The sequence below is a fragment of the Triturus cristatus genome, chromosome 5_1 (genome assembly GCF_964204655.1).
Source record: "Triturus cristatus chromosome 5_1, aTriCri1.1, whole genome shotgun sequence".
Taxonomy (NCBI): Eukaryota; Metazoa; Chordata; class Amphibia; order Caudata; family Salamandridae; genus Triturus; species Triturus cristatus.
The window spans coordinates 777,517,008-777,537,830 of NC_140587.1; positions in this window are offsets into that span (position 1 = coordinate 777,517,008).

Sequence of the window (20,823 nt, forward strand, 5' to 3'; positions counted from 1 at the left end):
ACACGAGGACCAATTGCAAAGACCTGAAGATGACTTAAGGGCATACAAGTTAAGATCAAAACAAATGGAGCATAGTACAATGGGCATGCAAAGTTAATATCAAAATGCAAGGCAATCACAGAAGAATGTACAAATATACTTGAATGTTAACACAAGATATGAAATGAAGGAACATCACAATGCCCACCCATGTACTCACTTCAATGCAAATAATGAACAGAGCAAGAGAAAACACAATTACCCACATCTTCTCCCTTTCCACACAAAACACAAAAAATCTTGCATTCTACTACACCAAGCGTGATCAACCCAACCCCTTTCACCACAAACATACCAGCTGGCCAAGCTTAAATGAACGTGAACACACAGGGAACCAAACCTCAACAGTGCAGTAAAGATCATCCCACAACTACACACGTGGAAGGAATACAAGAACAGCCACGCAAACATCACTTAACAAAATGCCACACAAATGGGTGATACCCAAAGTCAACCACCAACCACAAAAAGGTGGCAGACACAGTCAACTCCAACACAAAGCCAAAAGAGTGATCTGCCTAAATCAACCCACACCCACAAAAATCGTGAGAGACCAGAGAGGCTTGGCACCTAAAATCCCTCTCACAAACACACCACCAACAGTGAGGGATCCACTTACCCCACAACCACACCAGGGTGGTAATCCTGAGTGACCTAACACCAAAATTCCTCTCATACACTACACCAACAGGGTGATTTACCCAAATCAATCCATACCTACCCAAAAAATAGCGGGAGACCAGAGAAGCTTAACACTCACTCTGCAGAACCATAAACAAGAAAGGATAGCACAAAACCCCACGGCAGTTGACAACCCAAGAACACAAAAGAGGATCTTACGCCCAAAACAATGGCACCATGAAGTACCAGGTCAATGATGTTCTTTTTTCTCCTTTGTTCCTTACACTCATACCCCATTCAAATTACAATATCCAAATCATTTACGTTAACTGTGGTTAGAGAAAACATATATATAACTTCTTGAATAATATGGCAGTACTAAAGCAGCAACAAAACATTCATTGTGAAACAGGAGATGATCCTTCACCCCAGTGAGTGATTCCTCACCCTATGTCTCTCTCAACCCTAAGGTAAATAGAAATGCATTTCAAAAACTGTAAAATCCATTGCAGGGGAAAAACAGTACAACAACGTAGAGAAAAGACAAAAGTAAGAGAGTGTCGATTTAGATGTTTTCAAGGAGAACCATGACGAAGGTGCATGTAACTCAAGCAAGTCTCCTAGACAGACGACACTGAGTAACTCCAGGGATGACATGTACAGCCATATCGAGATGCGTGTTAAAGTGATGCCTTACCAGAGATAGACTGTCCCATATACAAATCTGCGCCACTGCAGGTTAGTCCATCACGCCAACTAACTCTAAGAAACTAAGGTCTGCACCACTGATAGCTGAGTGTGATGCAGACCCATGATGACCTCTGAGTGCAGAACAGCAGGGAACAGAGATCCAGGATGGCGGGACGGAAAAGTACAGCATACCGTGTGGTTCACCGCTGAAGTGCGCTTCAAAAATATAATGTGCAGTGCGCGTTGCAGAGCTCAAACGTTAAAACATCACTGGAGCTACCCGCGTCTTCTTCATCACTTCACCAACACCGCAGTCTGCGTCCTCACGATCAATTTGAAAGGGTAAGCTTTATTTGTCCACACACTGTAATAACGGTCCACCGGTCCTGCGAGTCTCTTTCCCTTTTTATGGCTGTATTATGGGTTAATCCACTTGACAACTGCCCATTCGATAAAAAATAAATGTCTGCCAACACTGCACATAACGTGCTGATTGGTCTCTGTAGGTTTCTCCATGAGCCAAACCTATAGTAACACGGCAGCTCTCCTCACAGGTTCACTCCAAAAGTCCAGGAACACACAGCAGGATCTGGTACGCCCGGGTTTGGGCCGACCGGTCTTAAGGTCACTGGTGGGGCTCAGGCTGCCAGACTCGCTGTGAGAAGTTGGCCTGGTATATGCTGTCCACTAGTTAAAGTGGGCACCTTGCACTAGTCCAAATGACCCTTATTGATTATTAGGTTAAAGGCAACCTTTATTGAAAGCTATCCTAGTGGTAGCTGTGGAGAGCAGCCTTCAGGCTAAGTCTCGAAGGAATGTAAAGCAGCTTGGTTTACCAGATTATAACCTCCTGAATGACCAAATGAAAGAAGAACCACACAAGGAATATATAAAATATATGTATTTATTACTAAACACTCTCTACTAACCTCTTTATGAAATTAGAGAACAAGGCACACAATATTAAAGCACTAGAACAACAGTAAATAGCACAATACACAGCGGGCTCCAGGGGGAGACCGAACCATTTACTAAGAAAGTGGTATAACAACCCCGACTTAGACACAGTGCCTAGAGCGCGTAGAATTGCTGGGACCCCAAGGAACCACCAAAGGTAGTGATACAGGGGACCCACGGAGGACGGGTGCAGTGTGAGAACACAGACGTGAGCTCAGTACAACTCTATGGGGAAGTCGCGGTTGGAATTTTAAAGATTAAGGACACTTAGGAGAGGACTTCAAGCAAACCCTTTGGAACATAGAAGGTTCTAAGGCCAGCACCCTTGAGAGTTCTGAGGTACCCGTGTTACCTATCCCAGGAGAGCCGGGTGCATAGGGGTCAAGTGGTGTCCGAAACGCTCGTTGATTTCAATGGCGTGATGCGAAGAAGTGCTGCTGCCTGGAAGATGAGAAGTGTCCGGTGTGATCCAAGCCTGGATCGGAGCTGAGAAGAACCTGAAATCAGAGGGGACAGAGCCTGGGTCACTTCACAGTGACCAGGGGCACGATAGACGAATGTCCACCGATGTCGGGTGTTTCAGGTGAGAAGAGGTGAATCTTGACTCTGCAGCCACGGGACCAGGAGACGTCGACGATGACCAAAGTCTGGAGGTGAGCTGTCCCACAAAGGATGTGGAGGGCTGGGCGGTCAGTGTCCGGATTGAACACCAACAAGCTTTGGCAACTGCAACGCATGAGGTCAGAGGAAAGATGCTTCGGTGAGGACCAGCCAGGTCCTGGGGACTCTCCAAGCTATGGAGAGTCAAGGCACGTCTGGAGCAACCAGGAAAGCCCACTGAAAGTTAAGGATACCTTCAGAGGGACCCACAGGCCGACAGACCAGGGATCGCGAAGGGACCTCGAGAGGAATCACAAAACACCAGCCCACGGAACACTCGTGGAGTGTAGGCCGGAAATCTTCGGTGGAGACACTGCTCAGGGTCAGGACTACAAGTAGCCCAAAGCACAGCCTCAGGGGTTGCCATAAAGCATATGCTGCTGCAAATGTACACGGTGCAGGGATACGGGTTGCACGGTCCCCACGAGGGCTGCCGGTCTCACGATTGCTAAGAGCACTAGTCAACCTCAGGGACACTTGAGAACCCACCTCCTGTGTTGCAGAAATCTTCAGAGTCCTCTGGAGCTCGGGAGATGTAAACTGGTCAGATGCGTTTAAGGTGCCTGCCTTGCAGGGGAGTAACTCCTTCACTCTAAGGGAGATTTTTCAGTCATCCAACATAGTGTAGATAGTTGAAGTACTTGGTTTTTGTAGCAGAGTTTTTTCCAGGTAAATCTAAAGACCTGTAGTCAGGGGTTCCTACTTTATAACCACCTATGGGAGGGTTAGGACAGAGGAGTGGCTACACCCATGTTCTTTGTCCAGTTTCGCGCAAGAGCAGGAGCAAATGGCTCCTGCAACCGGTTTGAGCTGGACTATGCACAGGGACACCAAATGTGCCCCCAGTGCAGACATCAAAGCACTCTCAGAGTGCACCCACCCAGCCCCAATACACTAAAGCCTGTCTGGGAGGTGGTCGCACCTCCCTGTGACAGGAAACCTATTGTCAATCCTTCCCCTGCCGGAGTTTTGTCCAGCAGCAGGAGGGCAGACTCGTGTCTGTGGTTGGCAGCATCCATCTTGTGATGCCAGGGTCGAGAAAGCTGGTACTGGGTGTACCAGTGTTGTCATATTTCTCCCTCTAGGAGGGTGGAATCATACCTCCCACACCAGTTGCTGGTGTGGAGGTATGATTCCAAGGTGTTTGACACTAAACACAACATGTTTCCAAGCAGCCGTTTTAAAGTTAGCTTTTTCTGCAAGGTTATAATGCACTTAAGAGTATATGGTTGGCTGCATCACAAACAACCCTGGAATAGAGGTTCCGAAGGCTGTAGAGGAGCTCTGCTCATGCAGGTGCACCCTCTCACATAAAACCCAGCACCCAGCCTTCAGGATTGATAAGGCCTGCCATAGGGGTGACTGATAGGTTTATATATGCAGTGATATGGAGTAGATATAGTGAACCTATATCTAAGTAAGGGGTACATGCATCACCTTACACAGGCTGCTGTAGCAGACCTTTTCTTCCATTTTGAATGGTCTCCCAGGGGTGACATAATACATGCTTCAGCCCCTGACAGGCCTCTGGGGTACCTATGTCCTGGGTACATAGTATACCATATACTAGGGACTGATAAGGGTACCCCAGTATCCAATCTAGAGTGTACCTAAAGTACATGCAATCAGTTTAGAGGAGAAAGCAGCTAGGCTGGGGTCCTGGATAGCAGGATCCGAGCCAGACTTAGGGGCATATTAGCAAGAACCTCGTTAAAATTATCGCCGTTTTAGCGGCAGGAAACTGCCGCTAAAACAACGATAATGGGCTTGCTAATATGCCCTTGAGAATTCCAATAGAAGCCCAGGTTAAATGTACAGGACATCTAAACTGGGTTTCTATTGGAATTCTATAACGCATATTAACAAGCCCATTATTGCCTTTTTAGCGGCAGTTTCCTGCCGCAAAAACGGCGATAATTTTAACGAGGTTCTTGCTAATATACCCATAAGTCGAATACAGTGAAACATCTGCAAAAAGTAGGGGTATCTATAAGAAGCAGACCCTACTCTCCCCAACTCACTGTTTCACTTTAAGTTAGTAGTTTTAATGAAAGCTCTTCTTACTGTAGTGCCTTTAGACTCTGATTTCTTGAAGATCTTCTTTGCATAAAGTTGTCACACAAGCAGTTCCTACACGCAGGTTCTTCTTTGTCAAATCGTGGCCAAAATGTTGTAATCATAAAAGATGTCTGGTTCCAAGGTAGATTGTATAAGTAAATTTATTGAGATAAGATATCATGAAGAGCCCCACCAGGAGCAGCCTTCCTGCTGCTCAGCCCATACAATAACTGCCAACCTCACTCACCCAACATTCCACAGCATCATGCTGACCCAACATTCCACACCACATTCACACTGGCTGAGCAGCAAGTATACAACAGAGTCACTGTTAGCAAATGTACCATAAGGCAGCATGTATGTGGAGGTCCAAAATACCAACTATATATTTATTTTTTAATACATAAGTGCTTTTATGATTTACATAGACTCGCAGATCGGCAGCTAAGAACCACAGACTCACACAATGTGAATACAAGATTCTCCCACACCTTTTTTTAATAGGACCACTCCCTAAAAGGGCTATTCTTCTTCTAACTGTTGTGGGATCAACATCTATTTGTTTATCCTCCAGTTACAGTGATTTTCACCATGGCTGAAGGGAGAACCGCTACTAATTGGTGAAGAAGAAGATGAAGAACTTACATCTACATCAAGAAAGGAGGGTAAGGTGTGGCAGTTTTTACCATACCAAGTGTGGAAAAGAAAGTATCAGCCAAGTTTACTAAATGCAAGCTGTGCAGTAAGGAGTTGTCATGTGGGACCGCAAAAAATATAGTCATGGAACATCAAGCATGTGGAAATATATCTGCATAATTCATGAAGGGGCACATCTGTGGATGGTCAGGGAGAGAGAATCAAGAATAGCAGATTCTGCAGGTGCTTCATCATCAACTGCCCATGCCACTCCTTCAGAGATTACAGTACCAGCTAGCTGCTATGAATTGGGAGGCATGGTTACCCACAGTGCCACCTGACGCAAGCATGTGGCAGTGAAGACGCAGAATGTAACCTATTTGTTCAGGTTAAAAAGCACCAGTGATAGTTTTTTCCCATATTATTTTGGTATAACTGTTCTACATCACCGTTGGCTTTGAAAATGCAAAGTTGCAGTATTTCGTTCATTTCTACAGTTCGTTTAAAACTTTTCGAAAGAAAAAAACCTTAAAAAAATTAAAACTTTCCCATAAAATGTTTTAAGTTCCGTTTAGAACCACCATTGAATCAATCAAAGAGCTGTGTCTGCCTCTTTATTATTCTTGTTTATTTTTGTCTGTATGTTGATAGGTATATGAATAACTGTGTGTAGGGGTGTGGCAGTGTATGCATCAGTATGTCCAAAAGTGTCTGAGTGTATATATGTGTGTCCTAGGGTGTCTGAGGGTATGTATGAGTGAGTGGCTGAGTATGTCAGTGAATGTTTCATTGTATGTGTGGGTGTGTCAGTATATATATGAGGGTTGGCCAGGGTGTCTTGAGTGTATCTACGAGTGAGTGTCTGAGTGAGTCAGTGGATGGATCAGTGTATTTGCTTGGCTCTGTCAGTATATGTATGAATTTGTTCTGGGGTGTCTGGATCTATGTATGTGTGAGTGTCTGAGTATGTCAGTGAATGTATCAGTGTGTATTTGGTTGTGTCAGTATATCTATGAGTGTGTCCTGTGGTGTCTGAGTGTATGTATGAGTGAGTGTGTGAGTGATTCAGTGAATGCATCAGTGTATTTCCTTGGCTGTGTCAGTCATTGTATGAGTGTTGCTTTGGGTGTTAGAGTGTATGCATGAGTGAGTGTCTGAGTGAGTCACTGATTGCATCAATGTGTGCTTGAGTTTCTCAGCATATGTATGAGCATCTCCTGGGATGTCTGAATGTATGTATGAGTGAGTATCTGAGTGAGTGTCTGAGTGATTCAGCTAATGCATTAGTTTATGTGCTTCGCTGTGTCTTTATATGTGTGAGTGTGTCCTGGGGTGTTTGAGTGTATGCATGAGTGAGCATCTGAGAATGTAAGTGAATGTATCATTGAGTTTCTGGTTGTGTCAGTATATCTATGAGTGTATGTATGAGTGTCTGAGTGAGACACTGATTGCATCAGTGTATGCTTGAGTATCCTATGAGTGCGCCTTAGGGTGTTTGAGAGTATGTTTGAGTGAGTGTCTGAGTGAGTTAGTGATTACATCAATGTGTGCTTGGTTGTCTCAGTATATGTATGAGTGTGTCCCAGGGTGTCTGAGTGTATGTACGTGTGAGTTTCTGAGTAATTCAGTGAATGCATTGGTGTATTCGCTTGGCTTTGTCAGTATATGTGTGAGTGGGTCCAGGGGTGTTTGATTGTATGTATCATTGAGTGTCTGAGCATGTCAGTGCATGTATCAGTGTGTATTTTGGTGTCTCAGTATATGTATGATTGTAACCCAGGGTGTACGTATCAGTGTCTGAGTATGTCAGTGAATGTGTTAGTGTGTCTTTGGGTAAGTTTGTATATGTATGAGTATATCCCGGGGTGCATCTGTGTATGTATCAGGATTGTCTGAGTGAGTTAGTGAATGAATCAGTGTATTTGCTTGGCTTTGTTACTCTATGTATGAGTGTGTCCTGGGTGTCAGAGTGTATGTATCATTGAGTATCTAAGTGGCTCAGTAAGTGTATCAGTGTGTGTGTGTGTGTGTATGTGTGTGTGTGTGTGTGAGTATATGTATGAGTGTGTGGCAGAGTGTTTAACTGTATTCCTTGGTGTTTCAGCATATACAACAGTGTCTAACTGGACATATGACTATATATATCAGTGTGTATTTGGGTGTGTTACTCCATTCATCAGTGGGTGCCTGGGTGTCTCAATGTATGAATTAGTGTGTGTCTGGATGTGTGAGTGTATGCATGAGGGTGTTACTGGGTGTGCAAGTCTATGTTTCACTCTCTGTGGGTGTGTCAGTGTGTACTTAAGTGTGAAGTTAGGTATACCAATGGATATCATCAGTGTGTGCATGAATGTGTCAGTATCTGTATCAGTGTCTGCTTGAGTTTGTTACTGTATGCAGCAACGTCTGCTTTCCTGTTTTATTGGATGTGTTATAAAGGGTAAAGTTGTAATTAGTCACCTACATTCTTGCAATAAATGGTTCCATTGATCTGTGGTAAAAGAGAGAAATATATATAAAAGTTATTGTTATATGTTATAAATTTCGATAGCAAAGTTTAAGTGTCTGCAACAGAATTTTTTGTGTTAATAATAAAACATCACACAGGTAAAACATTGTAAAGCAATTAAACATTTAAATTAAACATCCAATGTTCCCTTTTGTGCTTTTATACATGTACACTGGAAAAAATGTAATGCATGAAGCTTCATCCTTGGCCAGCAGGGAAAAACATTCATTTAGATTGTAGAAAAAAAACACAACTGGACAGTGCGGCGCTATAAATAAGTGACACTACGCATTGTACTTACTAGAACTAATCAATATATTATTTTAGCTACAGAAGTAACCTAAAGAAACATATTAGAAAAAAAATATATTATGATCTTTCATGAAGTCCATCACTCGAAACAGATGTAAATCATATTTGAATTTTGGAGACCGTTTTGAAGACATCACCCCTGGTAGGCCAAATGATATCTTAAACACTGAGGATCCATGAACAAACACCGCAGAACACTTTTTAACCATAGAACTTCCTCCTTAGAACTTTGACTGAAGAAAGAAGAGATATGAATTTGGAAGCTTGAAAGGCAGCTAATGTTTCAATGTAAGCTTCCTGTCATTGCATTCCGTCCATCCACTAACACTTCTTAAATATACAGGGGCAGATTTACAAGCCCCTTGCGCCACTTTTGCATCACTTTTCCCATGTTAAAAATGACACAAAAGTGGCTCAAGGTGCTTGTAAATAAGCCCCACAGTGTAGTGTCCTGAAGTTATACGAAGTCCTTCATGAAAGATGATAGCCACTGTAGTATACATTCTTCCAGAAATTGAAATTCGTCCTGCTTTCACATTTGTAATTTCCTTTTTAAATCTATCTGGTCTGCATCATTGTAGCATTAGTATTCCTAGTGCTCTGTATGTGCAAGGTAGACATACAATCTGATCTACAATTTAGACAGGTCATATTTTGGCTAGTCTTTTTAATCAGTCTGTTAAAAGACATCATTTTAGAATCCAGTAATGTTAAGTAGAGAAATCGTTCAGAATTGATTTGAGTGATAGATCTGAAAGAGCAATCTTCATAGTCATTGTTCCATGTGTAACTCAGTCCAAATAAGTCATTGATATTTACTTGTTCTTGTTCCAAAACTCCAATGATCATAAAAAAATCCTGTGCATTTTGTTGAGACTAAATACTACCGATCCACTATATAGGTCTACTAGATCTCAAATGCTTGAAGCAGAATGTACTACAGTCTTATCAGTATGTAAACGTTCCAGAAAATGAAACAGTTTAGAGCAGCATCTGCTGTCTGCTTTATATTGATTTGCATATATAAGATGTAGTAAATGGAAGTGTACATTGAGAACATCAGTAGCAGAGTAGTTGACACCATTACTGTTTTCAAACTGATAACCTACAATATCGCCTTCATTTTCAATTTTTTTCTTGTTAGCACCTTTTTCCTTGTGTTTCTTTTGCTTCTTTTGAGGAACATCCATCGATTCTTTTGTAATTTTCCGTTTTGGACATATTATCTGTTTCTCATAAATAGTAGACTGTCCTAAATGAGAAGCATATACACTTCTTTACCGATTGTATTCTCTGGCACAACTTGCATCGGTACTAGCTTTCTTTTCATCAAAATCAATCAAAAACAAACCGGATAATGTTCTAACTCGCGACAATGCTTCATATGACATACATTCCTTGAAAACAGTACTTCCAATATTAACAAAAGCTGCATCTACACTTAAGCCCTGTGACTTGTGGATAGTTACAGAATATACTAGAGAAAGTGAGAACTGCTGTCTCCAGACATATAAGTCTTTTACAAGCAGAAAATGTACAATACATCGGCCAATCTGCTTCACGCCTTTAATTTGATAACATTTTACGGCTATGTATTAATTTAATTTAATTGTGGGTTTATATAGCGCTAGAATCGACTCCCGGAGGAGTATCTCTGCACTTCGACCGCTGGGGAACCCGTCCTGGCTCACCCTGAGAGATGGTCCCTAATGGGTATCTCTAAGGTGCGACCAAGCATCCCCGGCGGTCTGGGGGGGCCGTTGTGAAGATGAGGCAAGCTAATGCCCAGAGTTGCCGAGTGTGGTCCCTGACTGGAGTAGGCACCGAGGCGAGAATTATCGAGCCCGCTGACCCTGGTCCACGACCCTGCCGCGTCGGGAATCGAACCCTGGTCCCGGGCTGTCCTCTGCTTACGGGTCTGCCGCCTCTAACCAGTGAGCCACATGTATTGAACCTCATCTCCATTTTGAAAGTTAACAAAAATCAATCACTTTACCTATCGCACCATTTACAAATCCTTCCTCAAAATTTAAATAATGCCGCAAAATTTCTGTACAGTTTTTGCACATGCGCAAACACTTTTTAATCCTGCAGTCCTAGATGCGGATTTCTCCAATGAATACAATTTTGCTTGCAGTTTTTCACTTAGTAGTATTGTCACTCCCTGGTGTTCCATTTTGTCAATAGCCGCGAGTTTCAAAATTTCTTCTTTCTCTAGTTTTAGTATTTCTTCATTAAATTTGGAGCACTCTTGAAATGTAGGCATCAAACAGACTATGGATTTGTCTTATTGAATGAAGTTGTTCATTTGTTGTGCTGCTATGCTATAGGATATAAATAGTTTCTTGGTAATTCGACGCTCATTTCTAAACATCTGATGCATTCTTAAGTGTATGAAGGCAGGCATTACATTTAAAACCATGCTCACCTCATTGCTGATTAAAAGCTTCAATTTCTTAATTACTCTTGAAAGGTTTACCACATAACTTCTGGTATTCTAGTTTATTGTTATGTTCAACAGGTAGAATAAGTAGTCAGTGTAAAGTAATTTCTTTAATTTTGTGTGCAGTAATCCAGTAGTTATGTTACTACAAATAATAAATTTGATTCTGTAGTCTTCTGTATTTAAGTGGTGAGAACTTTAATTAGAAAGCTTTTCCCAGTGCCAGCTTGACTACTGATATGTAGTAGTATTGGCTTAAACGAAGAGCATTCACATTCTTTCTTCACATGCAGAGCTCCATGCTCTATTTTATCTTTTATTTCGATATAAATATTTTTCTATTTGTCGTTCAGTTGTGTTACTAGGTGTTCGAAATCAACAATTTCCTCTTTTGCTTGTTGTTTTGCAATCTCCACTTCACACATGGCTATGACTGCTTCATTTTGAATAACTGTTTGTCCAAATGGATTTTGACTCAGTGGTCCAGGACTTTGGCTGCTTTGTGAACTTTCTTTACCTACATCAGCAGCAGTGGTTTCTTCCTGTTCAATTTAATCTTTCAACATTTGCAAGTAGTTTGAAAAGACTGGATGATGAATGCTGTTTTTACAGCATTTAAAGAGTCTTCGTAGCAGTCGCAGTCTCCAAGTATTTCTGATTCAGCACACCAAGGCTACAATAGTTGTAGAAGAGCCAAATAGAAAATCTCTCTCCTGTCTGCAGGTTGTCAACTCAGGTTTCTGTGGTTGATTATATTTCCTTTGCTATGTCTCACTAAACAACCATCACATCCAACTAATGCATATATTTTCCTTCTTCTATATTTACTGTTACATTACTTTTATATCTGTAGTATTGTAGTAGTTCAATAAACACATATTGTCTAGGTGTCGACTCCTTCTGGGATAGTACGTATCAAACTGTGAGACTTGTTAACCCCTTCTGACCCTTCTTTAAAGAAATTCCAATTTGGTAGGTGTTTTGGGTGGCTACGCGGATCCACTGTGGCGCTCAGCGCAGCCCCCCGTGTAACCTCACGGCAGCCTTGTGGATCCATGCGGGAAAGCGAAATCTTTTAATTAAACTGCTCCAAATGACTATCACTTACCAAAAAATCTGTATTAATGCCTAAATGTGGACACACACATACCTCCTTCACTATTTCCTCTACTATCACTCCCCATTCACCTTTACATTGTAGGCATTTGCTGACCCTTCCCCCATGCTCTTGTAGCTCTGTTGCTATGGTGACCAGTATTGTAACATTCTCTGCTAGCAGTAGGTCACAAGTTCACAAAAGTTTCCGGACCAGCATGCTAACTCCTAAACCAACTGTAGCAGGTGTGGTTGAGTGTTTGGAGTTAGAGCACTATCTCCTATTCCATTACCAATGACACATCTGCTTACGTTTATATCAATAACACAACCTAGTTTTAACCACTACCATCTTTATACCAGTCAAGCAAATTTTTTCTTTTAACTTTTAGTGGCTAGACATCTCTTTAACTGACTTCTTTTTCAAATCTGCATCATTCAACAGCAGCCTTCTCCCTTGTGCTACTTCTCCTTCCTTCGAAAATGGTTAGAGTGTGGATTGTGGGCCATAGTTGTATGTTTTGGGACAGAGAGTCTGCTAGAAAGAGCAATATTGACAGGGACCTGGGTTTGCCTAATGTAGATATTTCTTGGGTTGGCCATAGAGGCTTAAAGTGGCATCAGTTGCTTCCATTGGTTAAAAGCATTATTGATTGGCTACATCCATACCACATGATTCTGCACTGTGGTGGCAATATACCTGGGCACTCTTATTGGTGTAGGACAGGAAATCCCAATGAAGGATACCTTTGAAAAACTAATGGCACTTTTACCTCACACTGCCTTGGTATTTTCCGACATATGCCAGAGGCAGAAATGAAAGTGGTCATCTGAATTTTGTCCACAAATAGGCAAAGTAAGCAAACATGTTAATAAAACAGTCTCTGCATTCCTCAGAGACCATACCATGGGCTCTATCTGCAATAACAACCTATGCTTTGACATGGATGGGATTTACAGACCTGATGGAGTTCACTTCACAGACAAAGGCAACAGGTGGTTCCTAAACAGCCTGATAGAGTGCATCCTGTTTTATATTTGGTGACAACATACACACAATAAACACAATGCTCATATCAGAGCCAACCTATTTCCCAATACGTGGTCTTTTTCTTTGTAAATCCTTTTTTAATTAAATGTTCTCGACTCCTCGGATCCGCAAACTTAAAGCACACTTTATCTGGAAAACAACCCTTTTTGCATTCACTTCTAAGGACTTCTGAGTGCATCTATGCAAATCGGTGTGTGAAGGTTTGTATGGGTGTGTGGCTGTGTGTGAGAGTATCTACATAGGTATATGAGTGAGTATGACTGATTCTGTATGGGTGTGTGAGTGGATATATGAGTGTGTGTACAGGTGTGGGCATGAGAGTGTATGAATATTTTTGTGGGTGTGAGACTGTATGTATGGGTGTAAGTGAGAGTGTGAGAGTACCTGCATGGTATGTGAGTGGGTGTGATTGTCTGTATGGGTGTATGTGTGGGCATGAGACTGTCTGTATAGATATGTCAGAGGGTGTGAGAGTGTCTCTATGAGTGTAATAGTGGGTGTAAAAGTTATATATAAATATTTTTTGGGTCGCGCTAGCTCCGAGGATCCATCACATAGCTACAAAAGGGCGACGCTGAGAACTGTGAGGAGTCCACTGATTTCACGGGTGGAAAAAAGCAGTTTTTTGGTACTTTCACGCCCAGCACACATGCTTGGCCTTCATTTTTTAACCCCTTCGCTGCTGCGGACATTCCGCTGCAGCGCTGGGGGGGGGCAGGGGGGCAGCGCGGTGGGCCTGTGCTCATGACGGAGCCGCTCCGTCATGAGCCACAGTTGAGCTGTGCTCATGACGGAACGGTTCCGTCATGACTCCGCCCATTTGCGTTGTCCCCCCGCACAGGCGGGGAAACAGCGCCGCGTAGGCGGAGCGGCCGCCAACGGGCATGTCATGACGGAACCGTTCCGTCATGAGCACACGGCAACCGTGGCTCATGACGGAACGGTTCCGTCATGAGTGGGGAAGGGGTTAACATACACAAGGGATCAGGGAAGCTTTCACCTAACCCCTTCAATTAGTATGCAAATCACTTATTAGCCTGGAGGACTGTTTCCCAAGATATAAAATGGCCTGCAACTATTTGTGAAAGTGCAGCCAGCCAATCAGAACCCGTCTTTGGTGCGTAGACATGCAGAGGATCTGCATCCCTAGATATACAATTTGGATTTCGGTTGATATCTCTAAAACTACTGAACGGATTTACACCAAATCGCTACTAATGTTTGTAATGCAACAGGTCTTGCATTTGCAAGAGTAAGAGCTGTTGGCGTGTTAAATGACCATGTCTTTTACCTATGTGTTTTGATTTGGAGTGTATTGGATGTCTGTGATGTGGAGTGGAAATATGTGGTGTGGAGTGGAATTATGTGGCTTGTATTGGAATTGTTAGTTGTGGTATGAAGTGTAAATCTTTAGTGTGCATTGGAGGTATGTGATGTGTTGTGGAATTATGCTGTGTATTTGAAACATGTGGTTTGGTGTGGAATTCTGTTATGTGTATTGGAAATGTGTGGAGTTGAGTGAAATTAAATTTATTGGAATTATGTTTTATGGTATGGAGTGCATTTATGTGTATTGCTGGTATGTGGCATAGAGTGCATTTATATGGGGTGCATTTATGTTGTCTTGAGTAGAGTGTAATTATGTGGCGCTGAGTGGTATTATGTGGAGTGAAATAATGTTGTGTGGTGCAGAATTGTGTGGTATTGAATTGTGTGATGTTGTGTGGAATTATGTGCAATGTTTTGCAGTGTAGTGTAGTCATATTATGTGGCATGGTGTGGAGTAGTATTATGTGGTGTGGAATTATGTGGCATGTTATGAAGGGGACTTTTTTTGTAGAGTGTAATTATGTGTTTTGGAATTGAGTGACTATAGTGCAGTGTAAATATGTTGTGTGAAATGTAGGATGGAGTGTAATTATGTGTAGTGGAATTATCTGGACTTGAATTGTGTTGTGTGGAGTGTAATTATATAGTTTGGAGTGGAGTGGAAGTATGAAGCAGAGCGGTAATATGTGATTTGGAATTTTGTGGCATCGAGCGGTGTTGCATTATGAGTAGTTTGTTTTATTGGTTTGAAAATTATGTGGCATGGAGTGGAATGATGTTGTGAGGAAGTGTGAGTAGATGAACTGTCTGGCATGTTATTATGAGATGTTAAAATGTGTTGTGTGTAGTAGATTTATTCGGCACGGATTTGTGTGTTGTGGTATTGTGTGACACCCTCAACCAGTTCTGATGCTTTACCCCTGATGCTTTACCCCACAGAAAAAGTGAAACTACAGGCCCCTACAATCAAGTTGCTACTGACTATATATGTCACCTACCTACATTATCAATATTTTATTAATAATTTTGTATTCAATGCCTGGCATATTTTGGAAAATAGGAGAATACTAAAAGGATGTGTTTATAGTTACAATTTTGCAATTGAAATTCCTGAGAAATTGTGGGGCATATTTACAAGAAACTGGCAGAGCACGGTGTTACACCAAAATTGGTAACACTGCACTCTGACAGTTTCAAAATGCAGGGATGCATCCTATTCATAAGAATGCAGTGCACCCCTGCATTACCCCTAGCGCTGGCACTAAAAAAGCTACCTAGAGCCATCGCAGGCACCCTAGCGTTATTTTGGCAGGGTGCAAACGCTCCAGGGGCAATTGTTTATGTGCAGGAAGGCACACCTTCCTGCACATAAACAATCTTTACAGGTGATTTGCTCTATCTATGTATGCTGCAGAATGCAGCACATGTGGAAGGAGCAAAATATGAGGAGAAATACAAAATTTCTCCTCATATCACCTGTATTTTTGGCGCTGCCACATATCTTGTAAATATGGGGCAGCATCAAAAAGCAATGGGTGTTGCGGTGGGACACCCACTGTAACACCCATTGCCTGTGGTGCCCCTTTCACGCTAAGTGCAGCGTCAATAGGGGAATTATTTACAAGGCAGCGTTAAGCCATGTTAAGTGGCTTAATGCTGTTTTGTAAATAAGGAGAAGGAGTTAACGCCACCAGAACGTTAGAAAAAATTATGTTCCCGTGGCGTTAACTCCTTGTAAATATGTTTATGTGTGTGTTTGTGGTTGAGAGAGAGATAGATGAAATGAGAGACAATGAATGAATGTGAGCACGTAAAGTAACTTTTCTTAAAAGAAAAAAACCGATAGTATGAGAGATCTTGCATACAACCTACAGGACAGGTGTCAAGCAGGCCACATTATAGGACCATTACATACCAAGTCACCAGCAGCAGAGTAACAGACTGTGCCTCGACACCGATGCAACCAGTCCGAGGACCTCAATTCTTCTCTGCAGTAGGGCAGAAGGAGGTCTGTGAGGACCATGAAGCAATCCAGTGACCAGTCAGGCCAACACAGAGGCACTTATGTATGTATTGTCCAATTAGAGTGTGGGGAAATTTCTCTGAAGGCTGTTAAGAAAGGTTTTTGTGGGTTAGAAATTATGATACAAGTCCCCTAAAACAGTGCTGAGGGGTGGGGTAGTGTGGCATACTTTGCTTGACATGAGACTTGCAATGCCCAAAGGCTTGGGGCAACGACCTTAGCTATACAGTAACCTCCGCTCTGACACCTGCAAGTCCTTAGAATATAAGATCTCAGTCGACGACCCGACTGCTTGTGGATGCATGCTATGGATAATGGAGTAGGAAAAGGCTGTGTGGAGAGCCTGCCCACCTCAATCAATCAATCAATCAGTGAATTGTAAGCGCACTACTCACCCGTGAGGGTCTTAAGGCGCTGAGGGGGGGGGGGGGGGGGGGGTGCAGATCTGTTAGCCGAAAAGCCAGGTCTTGAGGGTCTTCCTGAAGGTGTTCAGGAAGGATGCGAGTCTGATGTTTGCCAGGAGCTTGTTCCAGGATTTGGCCGCGATGTGAAAGAAGCCTGCCCTGGTTTTGTGGATGCGTGGGGATTCGGCTAGTACGAGGTTAGAGGATCTGAGCTTTCTCTTGGGTACGTGGAAGTTGACTCTGTCGTTGAGGTATGTGGGTCCAGTGTTGTTTACACATTTGTAGGCGTGGGTGAGAATTTTGAAGGTGATTCTTTTCTCCACGGGGAGCCAGTGGAGGCTTCGAAGGTGATGGCTGATGTGTTCGTGCCGGGGGATGCCGAGGACGAGTCTGGCAGCGGTGTTCTGTATCGTCTGGAGTAGGGACTTGCTGATGCCGGCGTAGAGTACATTTCCATAGTCCAGTCTGCTTTTGATGGGTGCATGGGTGACGGACACCTCGCTTGTGACCCCAGACTGAACTTCAGAACAGAAAGCAAACAATGAGTAAATTACCTAGCTGCTTGCCACTTTAATGACCACTGGAAGAACCAGAATTATAGGCACATTGGGTGTAAGTCCAATTTCTTGGTTATGTGTGCTTTTGTAAAGTGCATAATATTTCTAGCAGTGCTTAGTGCTTTATATAGAAACAGAGAAGTGCAAGCCCTCACTATTCAGAGTTATTGTTTGCTCCTGAAAACTGCTGGTACTCTCCCGTTAAACGAATTGCAGAAGTGGTAGGAATTGCAGGTACTTTCCCTTTCAAATTCAATTTAGGAAGTGCAGGTACTCACAACCGGACAGTACCCGCCTGCTTAAAGCACTATGTGCTATCATTTGAAGCTTTTGGCCGCCCTTTCGATATGTGAACTGTTAACTAAATGTTCCATAAATAAATCATTTTTTTAAATCTAATACTGCCGATTAAACATACCAATTAGTGTGCACATGTCCCACAATCTGAATAGCACACACTTGCAGTAAGCACATTATCTCAGGGCACAGCCTCCATGTTTCACAATCACATCATCATGCAACCATGTACCAGAGCATCACCCTGTGATTAAATACATTTCTATAGCACACTTGGTGGCAGAAAATCTCACATTGACTGTCAGTGGAGGGTGCCAAGTAACAAATGCCCATCCTGATTTCAAGCCATAGCTGAGTTACATGCAATGCAGCAGCACCCCTTGACCAAAACAAATGAAGACCTCTTACCTCTGAGGTTTTGGGGTGTATAAGTTTTGTTCCAGGCAAAGCGGCTTCCCTCGACTCAAAAATAAAGACCTACCCTGGGTATGCGGATCATCCATGAAGCCACCGAGTGCATCAACTAATCCAGTAGGTGAACGGGCAGGGGGAGGGTAAAATAAGGCACACAGAAACAATGTGGTCAAATAACTGTAGCCCACATGTGTTCAGAGATTGATTTCTCTGAAGCGAGCAGTGCTGACATTAACACCCATACTGTCTGAGGAACTGGGGCAACGGGGAAATAGATGTGCAGCACACCTACACACCTCCAGAGCAGTGCAAAACAAACCAGCACCCTTGCCCTCCACACACACACAGTGAACATCTCGCAGGTTGGACCATTCATGACTTTATGAAACAGACGCAATGTGTCACAGCCCAAACACGTGCCTGTCTCATTCCAGCTGGATTCCCGTTCTTCCTATTGCAACAGCGGTGGTGCAAAAAAACAAAAACAATAGCCAAAGCTGCAGAACAAGCACTAGAGTTCGTAAAAACAAGCCCACAATAAGCCCAGACCAGGAAAAGAAATCCGAAACAAGCCCATCTCTAAAACTATTACTAAAGGCAATGTTGACATACATCTTTATTTGTTGCGACTACATTAGAATTGCCTTAGATTATTTATTAACATTGTTAGTATTTTTATGATGATTATGTTTGGTATTTTGGGACACGGAGGTAGCAGAATAACCTCGCTTCAGTATTGTCACCTTTCATCAAAACAAGTTTGCTTTTGAAGTTAGAGGTCTGAGAGGATGTGGCATAATATACAGAGCTCATGACTTGGGTACTGGGGAACCGGGTGCGAGTCTCTGCATTGGCTCTCCCCTAAGAAAAAACATGCCGACGTAACAAATAAACTTGAGCCGCACGTGCTGATGCAACAAAAGCTGCATGGGCTACAAAAGCATTTAAGTGTAGAAATGTGTCCCCGCTCACCTAGTTCCTAATGCCGCAAGCAGAGCTTGTTTCCTTGTTTCACTAGCCAAGCACGGAAAACACTACTTCCTAAAGCATGAGCAACAGGTAAAAACTAAAATAGTGTGCCACAACGAGCATAAATCGACAGGAGTGAAGAGTATATGTATTAGGGCCAGTCACCATGGGAGGGAACCAAGCACACAAAGGAGGGAGAAACACAACCAATGCACCAATGACGAGCCTGCATTTCAGAATGGCACACAAAATAACGAATGGAAAGCAATGGGCTTGGCAAAAGCCCACAGAGATACAACATGCAGAGAGACAAAGCAGGCTCGACCTAAAAACGCTTCTTTATGTACCAAGAGCCAGCTTCCTGCCAAATTTGGTGTAATTCCGTTCAGTGATTCGGGCTGTAGTCTTGTTCAAAATCCCTATGGGAATTAACACGGAGAAAACATGTGTTGGGACACCCCCCCCCCTTTTCCTCCATCCCCACTTCATGGGTCACCCCGAAACGTTCCAGACAGCAGCTGAAGTGAGCATCAAATTCTTGTGGAAAGTTTCGTGAAGATTCATCAAACAGCGTCAAAGATATAGCAAGTCAAAAAATGCTAAACCTATGGTGAAGAGTGGAATTTTCTGACTTAAGTGACCTGGGCCAGATTGTGACATGACTGGTGTCTGGGAAAGGTCAAGGCCTGGTTCATTAATGTATCAGACCACATTTGCATTGGCCACCAAACCTCATCTGAGTGCTCACACATTACAGTGTCATATGGAAACTTTGCATGCTATAATGATGTGATCTCATTCTATCTTTACCCTAACCTTGAGGTGAGACTGCCTGGCCTGGCGAAGCCCTCAACTGGCCAAAAATTCTGTCTGGTGTCGCTCATTTACAAGGAATCACTGTGTCTTCACAATTCTTGCCCAATTGGTAGTATAGCCTTTGTACAATGCAGGAGTAAGTCTAACAATGTATACAGTTATCCACTGTCCTGTTAATTAAAAGGATGATTGCATCCAATGTAGTGCCTAAAGAGTAAATGGTAAACACGGCACAACCTTCCGCCTTTGATCGAGGAACATGCCGTCTTATTAGGAAATCTACCCGTACTGTTGCCGACTATTGTAACGCATGTGATACATACTACACTACGTCAAGCTCTCGAGACTTGTTCTCTATTTTTAAGAACAAACAAATTTGACTCAAGCCCTGATGAAGTTCCCCTTGAGGGAATGAAACGCGTTGGCTGACCATCCTTTTATCAACCTAAATCTATTTCTAAATAAAGAGGATATTAAGACACAAAGTCAAGGCTCTTTGGACTATTTCATTTGTGCACCCCCTTTTTCTCATTTTTTCATGTTGTATTGATCTGGAGCACAGTAGCGCCACTCAGCGGCTGGCGTATGGGGTTGATTGCACTACAATTACTTTATTTTTCTTGAGAACTGATGTGAGGTGCGGCAAGAAGGGCCCGCCGTTGTTGCAGTTGAAATATTGATTCACAACCTTCTGCCTCATTTAACACGCTGCCAATGGGTGTCACTCACAGTTGCCTTCTGGGTGCTCAGAGTTAGCCAGCATCTAAAGTCACTGGTTGTACAGCAAGCAAGCAGAATGCAGGGACCATGTTGTATTTAAACATGTTGTATTTAAACATTTCAACCCATATTTATAATTTTTTCATGCAATGCAATGCAGCAAGACAACGTGCCGTGCTGTGTGAAAGGAAGGGGGCAAGAATATGCCATATTTACCATTATA